Raw genomic sequence first — 14,808 nt, forward strand, 5'->3', positions numbered from 1 at the left:
ACTGAAAAAAAAGCACTTAATTTTATATTTATGATCTCCAATGCTAAGTATACCTTGATTTGCACTACTTTTATTTAAATTTATATGACACATGTCTGTTCTAATCTTACTAATCTTAAAACCTCTTGATTTTAAGATATTCCTCCATAAACTTAATTAATTTTACATTTAATCTTTCATTAATTTTATCAATTGAAATAAACGGCATACACCATAAAATATTTAATATGTTTAATCAATTCATCTATGATCAGTGCAAATAAATAAGAACAAAGAACCAATTACAACCTTTGCATAGAATGATGGATTCACATCCAATCCAATTATAAACAAATTGAATTTGAATGATAGATCGAAATCCCAGGAAAGGGATTGAATTTGCATGATCTTAGTTGGAATCAAATTGGTTGAAAGGGATACCATGCACAGGATATGGAGATCAAAGATTTTCTTTTTATTTACGATTCTTTTTAGAATATGCACCCCACTAACAATAAAAAGTGGTTGCCTTCTCCACTAGCTTTTGCTATTTTTACACAGCTAAAGTTGAAGCTTTTACCTCATTCTTTTTCTTCTTTTGGCCAATTAGAGTGTAATGGAGAAAAAGAGAGAAAAAGGAAATGGTACTCGTTAAGGCTTGAAAAAGGAAATGGAGATGGCTGTTATCCATCTTATCTGGATGTTTTTAAATAATTTCTGGTCTTAATCTTGGTGCAAACATGCAAACTATCCAGAACAAAAACAAGTCACTCGCTCAGCAACTTTTTCGATTCATGTCAATCCAATCAAACAAATTCCACATTCTGTCAAATATGAATTAGTGAAACGACAATCACTTCTCCACTCAAAAAAAGTTTGACACAGACAAAAAGTAAGATCTCAACAGAATTCACACCAGGAGGTGACTCATCGGCCATGCCCAAAAAAGTTTATCAGGTGCCACAGGCATCTTGCCTTGGTAGGTAGCAACCAACAATCAAAGTCGTCTGCATTAACGAATCGGTTGGGTTTGAACTCTGCGTGAATCATCTCCCGAGTTCCACCCATCTGGGCTCTGGCCCTCCATTAATATCTGCTTAGACTGGTAAACTGCCATTCCATTCCAAGCTGTTCATTTATGATACAACAAGGCTCATGTCAATGATGTCATCATCTTCTCAATCTAACGGCTGAAAGATCATGTACTTTTTTGCATTATTGCAGTACTAAATAGTGGACACCACTTCCGAGGTGCCAATATAGCAACATGGCAATCCAACTCTCACGTCTCACCCCACCACCTTCTTCTTAAATGATAAATCTACGGGACGTTCGTCAACAACTGCCACCTTTATTATTTCTGCACTGCCTGACAAATTAACTAAGTGCCAAATCCTCAGCTTCTGAACATTTCAGCCCTGAAGCTGAAATATCATTCCATCAGTTCTCCTTCTTCTTCTTCTTCTTCTTCTTTTTCATTCAGAGAAAAAGTCTTCGTTCCCACTCCCCTTCCCTTCACCTCCTCCACATCCACATGGCGATGATGGCTAACAGAGATTCAGTAAAATGGCTGTTACTGTCTTTTCTGTGGTATCTAACCGTAGTCTTTGCTGTCTCCACAGCTACCCTCTCCTCACTAAAGAAGACTTATATCGTTCATATGGATAAGTCGGTGCTGCCGGAGTCATTCGCGGACCACCTCGAATGGTACTCATCTACTGTCAAGTCAGTAATGGCCACACCTCAATCAGAAGATGAGGATGCCTCCGAGCGGATAATTTACAGTTATGAAACAGCGTTTCATGGGTTTGCTGCCAGGCTTATTGAAGAAGAAGCTCAGAGACTGGAGGAGGGGTATGGCGTTCTGGCCGTGTATCCAGAAACTGTCTACCACCTACACACCACGAGGAGTCCTATGTTCCTCGGGCTCGAAACGGAAGACAGCACCAGTACTGTTTGGTCTGATACCTTATCCGATCATGATGTCGTAGTGGGAGTGCTGGATACTGGAATATGGCCAGAGAGTGCAAGCTTCAATGACACAGGCATGAAACCGGTTCCTGCACAGTGGAAGGGAGCCTGTGAGACGGGCCGAGGCTTTACGACAGACAATTGCAACAAGAAGATAATCGGTGCCCGGATCTTCTACCGTGGATATGAAGCTGCTTCCGGGAAGATCAACGAGCAGGACGAGTACAAATCGCCGAGAGATCAGGATGGACACGGCACCCATACTGCAGCCACAGTTGCGGGCTCCCCCGTAGAAGGTGCAAACCTTCTAGGCTACGCTCGAGGGACGGCCCGAGGAATGGCACCCAGGGCAAGAGTGGCAGCTTACAAGGTGTGTTGGCTTGATGGGTGTTTCAGTTCGGATATTCTTTCTGCAGTAGACCGAGCCGTGGCTGATGGTGTCAACGTGTTGTCAATCTCCCTGGGAGGCGGTGTCTCTTCTTATTACCGCGATAGTTTGTCCATAGCCACTTTTGTGGCTATGGAGAAGGGCGTATTCGTTTCCTGCTCGGCTGGAAATGGAGGGCCTGATCCAATCAGTCTCACCAATGTATCTCCTTGGGTCATCACAGTTGGAGCCAGCACCATGGACAGGGATTTCCCATCTACAGTAAAACTGGGGAATGGTCACCTTTCGTCTGGGGTCTCACTCTACAAAGGCCGGAGAAACCTGTCAGCAAAGAAGCAATACCCTCTGGCTTACATGGGGAGCAATTCCAGTAGCCCTGATCCAAGCTCCTTGTGTCTTGAGGGGACTCTAGATCCACGTACTGTGGCTGGGAAAATTGTGATTTGCGATCGTGGTGTCAACCCAAGAGTAGAGAAGGGTCAAGTGGTGAAATCTGCAGGTGGAGTGGGCATGATCCTATCAAATACTGCTGCCAATGGGGAAGAGCTGGTTGCAGACAGCCACCTCCTTCCAGCAGTTGCAGTTGGAGCAGAGGCTGGAAAAGCCATCAAGCGCTATGCCCTAACAAATTCACGCCCAACTGCAACTCTAGCGATTCTTGGCACAAAGTTAAGCATACGGCCTTCCCCTGTGGTGGCAGCATTCTCATCTAGAGGGCCCAACTTCCTCACACTTGAAATTCTGAAGCCTGACGTAGTGGCGCCTGGTGTGAACATCCTTGCAGCATGGACCGGCAAAGCAGGGCCATCAGGTTTGCCAACTGACCGTCGGAGAGTGAGGTTTAATATCTTGTCCGGGACTTCTATGTCATGCCCGCATGTCAGTGGGGTAGCTGCCTTGCTCAAGGCTAAGCATCCAGAATGGAGTCCAGCGGCGATAAAATCATCCCTAATGACCACAGCTTACATCCATGATAATACACGCAACCCACTCAAAGATGCCTCAACTGGTAAACCTTCAAATCCATTCGGCCATGGGGCTGGTCACCTAAACCCACTGAAAGCTCTTGACCCTGGCCTGATCTATGACATGGGCGTGCAGGATTACTTTGAATTCCTCTGCACACAGAAGCTAACACCAATGCAGCTCAAAGTCTTCACCAAGTCCTCGAACAGATCCTGCCATCACACTCTTGCAAACCCAGGTGATCTAAACTATCCTGCCATTTCTGCCGTATTTCCAGAACAGCACTCTATTTCTCTCTTGACACTTCACAGGACTGTCACCAATGTTGGATCCCCTGTTTCAACCTACCATGCCAGAGTCTCCCAGTTCAAAGGTGCTTCTGTCTCAGTAGAGCCAAAAACACTCCAATTTACAAGCAAACACCGGAAACTAGCATACAAGATCACCTTCACCACAAAATCTCGGCAATCAATGCCGGAATTCGGAAATTTGATATGGAGTGATGGAATACACAAGGTAAGGAGCCCAATAGTAATCACATGGCTAGAACCAATATAAGTGTTTTGATGAGAATCTAGAAGATGACACGAATAAACAAAGGTATCCAAGAGTTCTGCGGCTCATCCATTTTTATTACATAGAATGGCTTTTCTTCCTTTTTCATACAGAATAACAGAAATCTTGTAGTATTCAGTAAAGGATAATAAATCAAGTTGAATTAATACAGCATAGACCACTTAGAACACATATTCAACAAATTGAAGGTAACACATCTGATCTAAAATTACAATCATCAAGTTTTTATTACAATTAATCATTATTACTTGATTCCCATATGGTGGTGCCATGGCATGTGCAATGCTCTTTATAGTTTTCACCTACTGCACTCCTAGCTATCACTGCAGCTCCAGTACCGTGGTCTGATTTATCTTCAGTTCCATATACCACAATAGATCGGCCAATGAGATCAACAAATCTCAGCATCCGTTTAATACCTGAGAAGAAGGCCTTGCCAGTCTCATGAGCAACTAATGTTCCCAGGTCACTGACTGGCAAAACAGAAAAAGGAATACCTCTTAGTAAGCAACTTCAAAATTACATTACCAACTAACTCATACAAGCCAAAATTGCATGAAAGAAAAGAGTGCGGTGCTAGAATTTATTGGAGAGTTCTTTTACAAGCAAAGGGTATGCAGAATTCGGTCATACAACATACAAGGGTATTTTCAATATTTGTTTTGCAATACATACACTCAGTTGTACTTGAATTAGGAACGTGAAAAAAAAAAAACTAATCAGTGATAAAAACTAGCTATTATGCCAGGATTGTATTATTGCATTAGAATTATGGCAGGGATTCATCCATGGACATAAGTGCAAATCATGATTAAATCTTGTGTGTTCTCTATTGTTGTATTTTTCTTTCATATTATCTTTGGTTTCTGGCACAACAAGATGCATAGTGGAGTTGGCTGCATTAATCATATCTCTGTGAAAGTTAGTGGGGGGAGGGTGGCAGTGTTGGTTAGGAAAGCACAATAACCTTTCTTAGAATAAATTGTATTAAGCTTTAAAATATGATCCTCTTCATTTACAAGATTAGGATTAATCTTCAACCCAAGTGTTGCAAAGAGTATTATGTGTTTGCTTTGGAAGTGATTAAGTGAGAAAATCAAAGGGAAATTAAGGAGAGAGGGAGAAGAAAGATTTAACAATGAAGTAGCCATTTCTGTATCCCTTCCACCATCTTGCATCTGAGACACAAGGAGCTATATTCTCCACTTCAAGTTTGGTAAACAGAAAAATATATTCATCCGCTTCTCTGTCCAATATCCTAAATCTTGCACACCATATCACCTTTTTATTTATCAGCAACAGTGAATTGTATCAATTGTGATTTGTGAGAAAGAACTACTTAGTATCCAAAAAATGCGACAAAGCAGACAGTACAAATAGAACAAAACTGACAGACCCATATTCTGTTACAATCAAGTTGGGTTTACATCAATGCCCGGCCCTAGACCTAGAGTGCTGCTCCCGGGACACTCCTGCCTCAGAAAGAGCATCTGCTATTGAATAAGCCAAGCATGGTTTCCATCTGAACAAGCAATTCAGATTGGATGCCATTGAAATAGATTCTCGGATCAGCTGTTGAAGTATCCAGGGACCCTTCAATCATCAGATTAGACAATCCTAGTAAATTAATTAACTTCAGACCCAAAAATAGTGCAGAAATCTCAGCATTGATTGAGTTTCTAGTCCCAATTAGCCCTGAGAAACTCATTGTAACCTTTCCATGGTGGTACCGTGTGGATGGCACCAGGTTAACATCCAGTCATCTGTCTTCACCATAACATTTTTATATGGTGTCTTCATCTCTTGATTTGTTGTCGAAAAGTCTTGCATTCCTTTCACAACACAAACTCCAAAGTACTGCTGCTCTGGTACAGGACCAAAGATCTTTCCCCTTTTTGTGTTTAAGGGACAAATGTGGGTACTGAATAATTCCAGTTTGTTAACAGGACAAGACCACTACTGACACTGTGGTGCCACCAAATCGGTTGGGGTGGCCTGTCTCCGCTGCCAGGGTGAGACCCTAGGCACATACAGTGTATGATTAATTGAATCTATGAAATGAACCAGATTTCCAATATTGCCCTAGACCTTGGAGATTGATGGGCAAAACTGGAAAGTTACACCCAACCCCTAGACTCGATTATGATACTACACTAGGTGTCGGATTGGGCTGTCTTTGATGTACCATTCAGTAGGATCCTTAGCGGGGGTCAAAATCTGGGTATGTTGGGACAGTCCGAGAATTCATCTGAGTGGGTGATCATAGTGACAGGATCAGCCCCTTTGTCGGACAAAGGTAATGATCGGGGATGCACTCTCACTGATGGAAACCAAGACTGCCGGCAGCCAATTTCAATCGTTGAGATTTGTTTTGCAAAATATATTTTATATAAGATATAAAAGTATATATATTATGGTTTCTAAAATGTTTGTAAGAAGGTTTTAATTCCTAGGATCCATATAAGTGGAGAGTGCAACACTGTTCCTTGCAGTCGAGGGAGAGGTCCTCTCTTGTCGAGCAGTGTATGATCATTATGGGCTGAGAGGTTAAGTGTAAGACTATTGAGGATAATACCTGATGGACTAATCTTGCATCTGCCCACAGTCCCTAGGTGTTACAAGGTGGTTTGGCCCAGGGACCACTTAGGGTAAGTGTTGGGCCCATAGAGCCCATTTGATGGGTTTCAGGGGGTGCACTGTCCATGACAGTGTATTCGGCCAACCCTTGTAACAAAGGCTGGGCCGAACCCATGTGGTTGATGTGTAGATCAATGCTTGGGTCCCACGCCATATAAGGAAGCCCAACTGGGCAGCAGTTAGGAAGGTTAGGTGAGCACATAAGCTTAATGGGCCTAAAGCCCCATTTCGAACTGGGCTATTTTATTAGTTAATAATGGGGCGAATTCTGAGATGGATTAGCAGGTAGGATAAGGTCTTGACCCTATCCACTCATAGAGTCCAGATCTGAATGTGATTCAGATCTAGAAACCTCCTAATGAGATTAGGAGAAAGCTAATCTAATCTGCAGATAAGATAAGGGTTTATCCCTATCACCTAAAAGAGGTCTTATCCAAATCATATTTGGATAAGCAGCTCCTAATTGGATCAGGAGCTGATCTTTTAGGTTAACAAAAGAAGGAAGGGGCGACAGCCTTTAGAAGACACACAATTAGATTTTCTTCAATGGTGAAATCACAAGAAGAGAGAATTCTGCACCATGCGAATACTCTCTTGCCGCCTCCCTGTTCTTGCTGCCCTGTGCTCACGTGCCATTTTGCTGATTCTTGCGAAGGACAGAGTTCTTGGAGAAGAACACTGCTGATTCTACTCCATCCTACACTGCGCCATCTTTAGTGGGAGCAGTTTTTGGATCCTTCCTTGAGCGTGAACACCTTCGTTGGGAGATACTATTTCTCCGTATCAGGTATAATCCTCTCATACTCCTTTTGATTCAGATCTGGTTCAGTTTATGGTTCAAGATTGATCATTGAAAATATGATTTTCTAAAATAGGGAATGCGATTCCCAGTTGATGGGAGAGAAAAATTTTTCAAATTTGCTCCCTTATTCCGCAACCTTTGGGCATCCATACGATGGATCTCTCATCCCTTCACTGATATCAGAGCCATGGTTCAAATCTTGAACCAGTTTGTTTCAGATCTGAACCTGTGCAAATGGGCAGAAGGTGTTCTACCCGATATGCACAGATATGGGTTTTGGAAATTTGTTCCCAAAATTAATGGGCAAATAATCTGAAATTAATTTTACATAAATTTGATTATTATTTAGAACTGTTCTTTATGATTTTCTTGATTTATGGGTTGTTCGTACAAGAGGATATCAAATTCTTGGTTTGCGCAGGGAACCTGCAAGATTTGTAGTTTCTTGATTTATTCATTACATTTGGTCTGTAAATAATTTTTTTTTATTTTCTAGACTCAATGTATTAGGTATTTGATCTGATGTAATCATTAATAGAAATAGGATTTCTATTTATTTTATTTTGGATCGAAGATGGCGGCGCAGAGAAGGAGATTTTGCAGATGGGAGAACTACAATCTGCAATTTGTAGTTTATGAAACTGCAAATTGTGATCTAACCTCTGTTTTGCAGGATGGATTGTGCGAATAACCCTGATTAACTGGTTCTTGATTTTCTTTTATCAGTATTTAATTTCAGATTATTTTCTTGAATTAAAGATCAAACCCTAGACCCATTCGAACCAAGATTGGTTCAAAATGTTTGGACCGAATCTAGGGTTTAATCAAGGCTGAAAGTCAGCCCTAATTTTCCCACTAATGAGCCTGAGGATTGATATTTAATTAAATGGTTAATTCGGCCCAACCTGTAAAGGCCTAGTTTTAAAAGGTTAAAACTACTAAAAGCCTACTTTTAAAGCTATATGGGCTGAACCATTCGGCCCATATACCTAGATAATATTAATGGTTAATATTATGGATTTAAATTGGGCTTCAAATGGGCCTTACAGATGATTAATTGATTGGATCAATTTATCCTTGCATGTGATGTATGGATGTGTGATGTGCTACGTAAATGGGCCATAAGTGCTTGGCCCATACTCAATCGACAGTGGCTCTTGCGCACACCATGGCTGAGTGCACATCATTGCCATGGTGTCCCTTTTGGTCATTGGATGACCTCCCTCAGTGGTGGGCTCCACACCTCATCAAGAGGTTACGTGCGGAACCCTAGCCGATTTAGGCCCACCGAAATCTGGCTTCATAAAAGTTAGTGGGAGCCACTTTGGTTTGACCTAAAATAAGAACTAGGGCGTAATTAACTGTTCCCTCCAACTAATATGAGTGCATGTGATAGGAAGATTCATATGATGAACTCTCTAAAGGCCTTCCATCATTAGCATGAGGTTGGATCATTCAGTAATGAGGAAACACACTAGAAAATGGGCTATCCATTTGCTATTGGGCTTGTCTGAGTGTTTCATAAGATGATAGGGGCGCCATAGACCGATGTGGGAGGGGTTTCACCAGAAAATGAGAACTCTCTCACGGTACCTTGGCATTCACGAATATGATGGGCAAGCACTCACTGAACAGAAAGGTTTACCTGAAAACGGCTCTGAACCTTGTCTGACAGAGGCCAAAGGGAAAGCTCATATGATGAGTGGATATGATTCTTCATAGAAAGGTGGTGGGGTTATGCAGCTGAAACAGTTGGCTCCATGCACCCTATGTGATTTCCCACATTTCTAGAGACAACCCGTAGTCTCCGTCACTAAGAAAGGAAGGAAATCTCAGAGATGAATAAATGGAAATGGAACGTAGGTTAAAATCCATATCTATGAAATGAACATGAATCAAATTAGGTTGTGGATTGATGTTTGCTCTTTTATCAGAAAATGGCAAACGGATCATTTGCAAAATTACTTGATGACAACAAGTTGAAGGGCCCAAACTATGCCGACTGGTACAAGAACCTTATGCTGGTCATAGCTTCTGAAAAGCTAGACAAAGTGGCAAAGAATCTTGCCCCGGAGCGTCCGGGAGATAGGGCTTCTGAGGCCCGAAGGAGAGACTATCAGGAATGAGAGGAGAAAAACTCTCTTGCCTAATGTTACATCATTGCCTCCTTGGACAACTCAATACAGAGGTAGTTTGATCAGATCGAACTTGCCAAGGACATATTGGATAGTCTCAGGATGATGTATGAAGAGCAGAATCGTTTTACTCGACAAAAGGTCTTGAAACAGTTCATGACCGCACAAATGACCAAGGGCCAACAAGTTCGTGATCATTGTTTTCGGATGATGGGATATATCAACGAACTGGAGGCTCTTGGATCCGGGTTGGACCTTGCGACCCAGATAGATGCTATCCTTAATTCTTTGCCTCCTTCCTTCAATCCGTTCATCATGAACTATAACATGAACAAACTGAATGTCAGCTTGCAAGAGCTCAGCAATATGTTGCAAAGAGTTGAAGAACTGATTAGAAAGGATGAGCCCGTAGCTATGCTTGTTGAATCTAGCAAGACAGGCAAGAGAAAGAGGAAGGCAAAGAAGCCTCAGAAGAAAGCCACTAAGGGCAAGAAGCAGAAGAAAGACAAAGCATCGGATGCCTGTCACTTCTACAAGAAGAGCGGCCATTGGAAAAGGAACTATCCTACTTACCTGGAATCCAAGAAAGGTAATTTCAAAAGTTGTGTTATAGAAACCAATTTATTGGTAGCTTTTGCGTCCTGGTGTATTGACTCCGGGGCTTCAACTCATGCGTGTAACTCACTGTAGGGGTTCAAGGTAAGCAGAAGGCTGAGTGAAGTAGAAGTCACACTCTATTTGGGGATTACTGCAACTGTTGCAGCCGCGGCCATAGGAACCGTGGAGTTACTTTTTAGAGAAGGAATAATTGTACTGAAAGATTGTCTTTATGTACAAAATTTAAGGAGAAATTTGATTTCTGTCTCAAAACTGTGTGCAGATGGTTATTCTGTCTTCTTTAGTAATACGATTACTATTAAAACAAATAACAGATTCATCGCATACGGAGAACTGGAGAACGGTCTCTATGTTCTGCATCCTTCTCTAGAAACTAACATAACCGAAACTACGTCGGCTGAAATCCCCAAGAAGAGAGCCTGTGATACAGTTAATCCCACGTGTCTGTGGCATTACTGACTTGGCCACATCGGTGTTGACCGAATCACAAGGTTGGTAAAGGATAGTCCTTTGGATTTTCTAACTGTAGAAGATTTTCCCACTTATGAGCCTTGCCTACAAGGCAAGATGATGAAATGGCCATTTAATGGTAAGCCTGAACCGAAATACAACAAATATGAGTCCAATTAAGTACTAATTCAGTATGAAAGACAGAATATTTGGGGATAAAAATATGATAAATTCTACTCTCATCAATTCCCCCCACACTTAAACTTTACCCGTCCTCGGGCAAGACAAAACTCAAAACAAAATTAAAACAGGAACCAACTAACTAAAAGATTGTTTTGGAGTTTTCTCAACAAGGTATTTGTTCTCCCGCATGCCTTGATCCAATATTAATGGTCTTTCCATTCGTTCACTTTTTTCCTCTTTAACTTGTCAAAGAATAATCTTAAATTGCCAATCCTCATGTCCCCAAGTGAAATCGACAATCAAAGGAAACAAGCATCTCTTCGCATGAATAATTTAGGACTAGAGTAAGCCCTCTTTGTTTTCACAATCACATGCAGCAAGATTCAAAAATACCCTTTCACGATTTTTCAGGACGAAATCAGGAATGTTATTACTATATGCTTGCTTATGTATCGCATCTCCACCACTTATCATGAGTTCAATGCATCAAAAGGTGAAGTAGGGTTTGTGATCTAGGAATGAGTGCATTTTATGCTCTATCTCACCCTTTTTTTTATTGCTTTTAGTGTGAGTGCATTTTATGCTCCATCTCACACTTATTCAGGAAATAATTTTTTTTTTTGGATAAATCATGTTCCAATCCATGAACTCATTATTGTGGTCTCAACATGCTTAATAAGACAAATTCTAGAATAATCAAACCATGTTTGTTTGTCAAAAACCAAATGCTCACAAGGGTCAAATCTGTATTGCATCTTGCCCATTGATCATTCCCACTACTGAGGTACTTTCCATAGACAAAAATTTCAACTAGATTTTCTTGCATCCTTTCTTGTCTATCCCACCTAAGCACATGATTCAAGGTGGTTTTCAATCATTCAAAACAAGTCTCTAAGGAGCAAAAATTTTGAAAGGAAATGTTAGCGAGTGATAATCGACGCATGTTAGAGTCCGGAAAAAAATTTATCAACCCCTTAATCCTCTCCCACACTTAAGATATACATTGTCCTCAATGTATGAAATATGCATAACAAGAACAAGGAGAAAAAGATTTAAGGGGACTTCCCTGAATACCTCGTTGAGATCCTGTAGATGTGAGATATGAGAAAAAAAACACACTCATAAGAAAAAAAACTAAACAAAACAATCAACTAAACTCAATGGGTTGCCTCCCACAAGCGTTCTTTTTATGTCGTGAGCTTGACTTTCACCTTTCTTTCATGGCGGTTTCAAGGAGAGAATGGACCCATAGTGGATGGATTGCTCTCCTTCAATATAATGCTTCAACCGTTGCCCATTTACCTTGAATGTACTCCCATCATCATTATGTAGTTCAATTGTTCCATAAGGGAATACCTTAGCCACTGCAAAGGGTCCGCTCCACCTGGTTTTCAACTTCCGATGTTTCCCCCTCTCATCCTTCATGGGTGGGTTTAAACCTAGAATAGGGGCCTGCACAATAGATGGGAGGGGTTTTGTGTGAGATGGAGGTAAACTAATAAAAGATGCATTATGAGTTGTAATTTCAAAAGAGTCTAGCTCAGAAGTCAAATTTCGCAATTCTAATTTCAGTACAAACTTATGCTCTGCTTGTTGCAAATGATTAGGACTATTGTTAAGTGCAACTTTCAGCATGTCTTCTGATTTAGATTTATCTACTTTAGCTGCCCAAACATCAACGCAATCAATTGCATATATTTCATGTTCAATTGTGTTGGGACATTTCATGGTTTTAAATACATTAAGCACCACTTCTTCACCATTGATTCTAAGAGTAAGTAGACCTTCTTTCACATCAATTAAAGCATTACCCGTAACAAGAAAGGGTCTCCCTAGAATCAACGACACTGTCTTATCTTCCTCCATATCCAACACAATGAAATCAGCAGGAATGATGAAATTACCCACCTTGACTAAAACATCTTCTACTATTCCCCTAGGATATTTAATGCTTCGATCAGCTAATTGCAGGATAATAGTTGTAGATGTTAGTTCATGCAGTCCAAGTTTTTAAAAAATAGAATAAGGCATTAAATTTATACTAGCACCTAAATCACATAAAGCTTTTTCAAATTCAGTATTCCCTATGGTGCAAGGTATAGAAAAACTCCTTGGATCCTTAAGCTTTTGGGGCAATTTCTTTTGAAGGATGGCTGAGCACTCTTCGTTTAACTTCACAATCTCACCGTCCTCCCATTTCCTTTTTTTCGACATCACCTCCTTTAGGAATTTGGCATATTTCGGCATCTGTAACAATACATCAAGAAGGGGGAGGTTAATATGTATTTTTTTGAAAACTTCTAAAAGTTTCTCAAATTGTCTATCTAAGTTAGCCTTCAAAATTCTTCCAGGGTAGGGGATAGGGAGTTTAATTGCATCTAAATTCAGTTTAAGTGTACTTCCTTCATCCTCCTTTTGCAAATCGGCCACATCAGCTTTCTTATCATCTTTCTCGGTCTCGCCAACTGTCTTCCCACTTCTTAAGGCTATGGTGTTTACTTGTTCTCTGGGATTCTTCTCCATGTTGCTGGGTAGCCGTCCCTCTTTTCTTTCCGACAACAGATTTACAATCTGCCCCACTTGAACTTCTAAGTTTCTAATCGATGCTTCATAGCTTTGGAATTTTGCTTCAGCAGTATTGATGAACTTAGAAATCATCTCCTCTAGATTATTCTTTTTTTCTTGTGGGGGCGACTGTGGTTGGAATCCCATGGGTGCCTTTTGCTGATTGTTGCTCCATGAAAAGTTTGGATGATTCCTCCACCCTGGGTTGTATGTATTTGAGTATGGGTTGTAATTTGATCTGCCAGAATGAGAGATAAAATTAGCATTCTCATGGGAAATAAAAGGATTATTTAATTGACAATTAGAATTAGTATGTTCTATTTGTCCACATAAATCGCATGAGATGCTAGATAATGCATTAATGGCTGAAATATTAAAAGTATCAAGCTTCTTATTCAGATTAGCAATTTGCGCAGACAGGGCTGTAAGGGAATCGATGTGGTTTACTCCCCTCTGATTGGTTCGGTCATTGCTCCATTGGTAGCTATTCGACACCATCTCCTCTACTAGGTCATAAGCTTCCTCCGGTGTTTTTCTCATGATTGTGCCACCTGCAGCTACATCAATAATAGATCGATTAGAGGGAGTAATACCATTATAAAAAGTCTGAATTTGATGCCAAGTTGGTATCCCATGGTGAGGACACTTCCTAAGCATCTCCTTGAATCGTTCCCATGCTTCATACAATGTTTCCCTCTCAAATTGAGCAAAACTAGTAATATCATTAATTAGCTTTGCTGTTTTAGAGGGTGGGAAATATTTAGCCAAAAATTTTGGGTTAGATCATTCCAAGTAGTGATACTTCCTGTAGGGAGTGAGTTAAGCCAATCTTTAGCTCTATCACACAATAGAAAAGGAAATAATCTAAGCCTAATAGCGTCATCGCTAACTCCATTATGTTTAAATGTATCACATATTTCTAAGAAGTTAACAATGTGTGCATTAGGGTCATCACTTGGTAACACACTAAACTGAATGCTTGTCTGGATCATCTGAATTATTGCAGGCTTGATTTCGAAATTGTTGGCATGAATGGTGGGCTTGCAAATGCTAGAAGTCGCCCCATCAATGTTTGGACAAGCATAGTCCAAGATTTGCGATTTTCTTCTACCATCTCTCCTTCAATCTTTATTGCTGGTTCGCCAATAACAACCTATTCTCTCGCTTTACCTTTGTTGGCGCTTTGCAACAAGCGAAGGGTCCTCTCAATTTCTGGATCAAATTCAGCTAGTCCCTCTTTTCTAGTGTGTGCCATGCACTAGTAAATCAGAACTAGCAAGAATTCGAACAAGTAAAATAATAACAAGAGAATAATAACAAAATAATAAAAACAGAAATAAAAAGTACAAATTAATCAAGGTTAACAAGTTCTAATATTATTTTAGGATTAAATCCCCGACAACGGTGCCAAAAACTTGATAGCTATAATTATAACCCTAGTAAGTGTACTAGTTATCAAGTAGTATAAAAATATCATTCCCACGGGGATTTAACAAAATAAGTATTAGAACCATAGTCTTCCCTAATTATGTGGACAA

At 40.5% G+C, this 14,808-nt stretch overlaps 1 non-coding gene and 1 pseudogene across 2 annotated transcripts; both read left to right on the plus strand.

Moving 5' to 3' along the window:
• The first annotated feature begins 1,243 nt into the window (after nt 1-1,243).
• On the plus strand, nt 1,244-4,062 carry LOC104590925 (subtilisin-like protease SBT1.3 pseudogene; annotated as a pseudogene). The gene has a single exon (XR_016080858.1). The product of XR_016080858.1 is annotated as a subtilisin-like protease SBT1.3 pseudogene (transcript).
• Nucleotides 4,063-13,898: 9,836 nt separating this feature from the next.
• Nucleotides 13,899-14,005, plus strand: LOC148804316 (small nucleolar RNA R71). The gene has a single exon (XR_016081533.1). It is a non-coding gene; the product is annotated as a small nucleolar RNA R71 (small nucleolar RNA).
• Nucleotides 14,006-14,808: the final 803 nt, after the last annotated feature.

Source organism: Nelumbo nucifera, chromosome 1 (assembly GCF_055504915.1).
Source record: "Nelumbo nucifera cultivar China Antique chromosome 1, China Antique-T2T, whole genome shotgun sequence".
NCBI classification, from domain to species: Eukaryota; Viridiplantae; Streptophyta; class Magnoliopsida; order Proteales; family Nelumbonaceae; genus Nelumbo; species Nelumbo nucifera.